Raw genomic sequence first — 2,671 nt, forward strand, 5'->3', positions numbered from 1 at the left:
AGATTGGGTTTATCTTTGTCTTCATGGGCACTGGGATGAAGATTGAAATTCTGGCAATAATGGATAAATAAAAAATTATGTAAAATTCCAGCAGGCACTAAAAAAAAAGCAATTTTCTGAACAATTTACATTATCCTGAACTGAATTATTAAATATAATGAAAAGGAAAGGTGAAAGTAAACAAACAGATCTGTTAACCTCCTTTTTCCTTCACATATTAAAACAATCCTCAACAGCTGTTTACCCAATTTAAATTAAACCATTTAAATCATGTGAATAATAAAACAAAATATTTGGATCCATTTTTCATGAGTGCTCATCATATATGATATATGGACATACGTACATACAAACATACAACACAAAACACAAGTGTGCACACATAATATAATACATACAACACATAACATAATAGTAAAGGTCTTATAACTTTTTACAGGTGAAATATCCATTGCAATGATTAAAAACTCTATAGTCAAAAAATAGAACTGATCAGCAAAAAATTAACCTAGGTCTGTAGGAGCTCAAAAAACAAAATAGAACTTCATGATGTGGGAAAGGGCAATAATAAAATAGATATTGAAAAAAGCATCCTGGTTCTGTTGCAGATGTAAGGATAGCCAAACTGGAGTTCTGGATATCAGCTGTTATGGATTTGTGCCAAATCATCTTTTTTTTTGGTATGTAGAAATCGCTTTAGTTAATCTCTCTGGAATCCAAATCAGCTGCTGTTCTCCATGTGGAAACACACAAACAGACCAACGACTCCAGACAATTACTTGATCAGGACCTTTCTATTGTCCTGTTAGAATATCCTTCCAAAGTATCTTGGGCTACTGTACATTTTTTGGATACATATGCCTTTCTGCAGCACTAAGCCTTGATGAATCCAAATTTAAAAAGTTTAGAGTAAAAAGGTTCATTTTAAGTTTATCTTTCAGGAATATATACCCCTTCCCAATTCCTTCTTTCTGCTTTAAGAAGTACATTTTAATAGTTTGATGAGCTCTTTCAACTATGCCTTGTCCCTGTGGATTGTATGGGATTCCTGTTATATGACTAATGGCAAATGATGAGCAAAAATTTTAAAAGAGGTAGAAGTATAACCAGGGGCATTATCTGTTTTTAATAGTTTTGGAATGCCCACAGTGCAAAATTTTGTAAGGAATGAGCTATAGTATCTTTAGTTTTTTCTCCAGCTTGAAGGGAGACCATCAAAAATCCAGAAGAAGTATCAACTGTAACATGCAAATATTTTAATTTTCCAAATTCTGCCAAGTATGTGACATCCATCTGCCAAATATGGTTAGGTATCAGTCCTCTAGGATTGACTCCAAGATTAATTTGGGGTAAAAAGGTCACACAATTTTGACATTGTTTTATTATTTGTCTAGTTTGTTCCTTAGTTATTTGAAAATGCTTTTGTAAAGTATTAGCATTGACATGGAACTTTTAATGAAAATTAGTAGCTTATTCTAGTGTAGAGAAAATATGTATGTCATGTGTAGTTTTATCTGCTAAATCATTGTCCAAACTAAGGGCTCCAGGCAATCCTGTATGTGTCCTGACATGTCCTATAAAGAATGGATCTTTTCTGTCCCAGATTAGACAATGTGTAGTGGAAAACAAAGAGAAAACAGTGGAGGAAGGGGAAATGCTACCAGCATCTTCAAGGGATACTATAGCATTAACAATATGTTGACTATCAGAAAATAAATACAAAATCTTTAAACATCACAAAAGCTTGTAATACTGCATTAAGCTGTACCTTTTTGAGCTGATTTTTTGGGTACTAAAAATGTAAAAGTTTGATCTGGGGTAACTACTGCTGCTGTACCATTATTTGACCCATCAGTGAATATATGTGGAGCATTTATAATAGGTATTTTTCTTGTCATTTTTGGAAAAAATACAGGATGCGAAGACCAAAAAAACAATAAAAGATTAGATGGTAAGTGGTTATCAAATGAAACATTAGATTTACACATGATTATTGCCAAAGTATTTAACTCATTAGCTAACTCATCAATTGATCCATAGTATATGGAGTGATAATTTTATTGGGAGAAATTCCAAACACTCCCTTTGCTGCTTTTATTCCTTTGAGTATTAATTGTTCTACAGCCTCAGGATACCTAGTAAGAATAGTGTTAGGAGAATAAGATAAATGTGTCCATAATAATGGACCTTCTTGCCAAAATACTCCTGTAGGAATATTTTTTGTTGGTAGTACAATAAATAATAAAGGCAAACATATAAATTCTATTCAAATGCATACTTTCCGTATATTTCAATGATTTTTAATGCCTTTCTTACTTCAGGCGTTAACATGTGTGGTGAATTTGGATCTGATGGATATTTTAGGATATCAAATAAAGGTCCCAACTCTCCTGTTGATATGCCTAGATAAGGCTTTATCCAATTTATGTCTCCTAATAACTTTTGAAAGTCGTTAAGTGATTTGAGTTGATTTACTCGTATTTGAATATTTGATGGACAAACCATGGTTGAGGATAATCGAACTCTTAAATAATTTAGTAGAAAATTTAATTGTACTTTATCTATTGCTATCTCTAGATTATAATTTTTTAATAAGTTTGTAAGTGTGCCATAACATTCTAGCAATGTGTTTTTATCTTTATGTGCTAATAATATATCATCCATACAGTGA

The sequence above is a fragment of the Callospermophilus lateralis genome, unplaced genomic scaffold (assembly GCF_048772815.1).
Source record: "Callospermophilus lateralis isolate mCalLat2 unplaced genomic scaffold, mCalLat2.hap1 Scaffold_44, whole genome shotgun sequence".
In the NCBI taxonomy this organism is placed as follows: Eukaryota; Metazoa; Chordata; class Mammalia; order Rodentia; family Sciuridae; genus Callospermophilus; species Callospermophilus lateralis.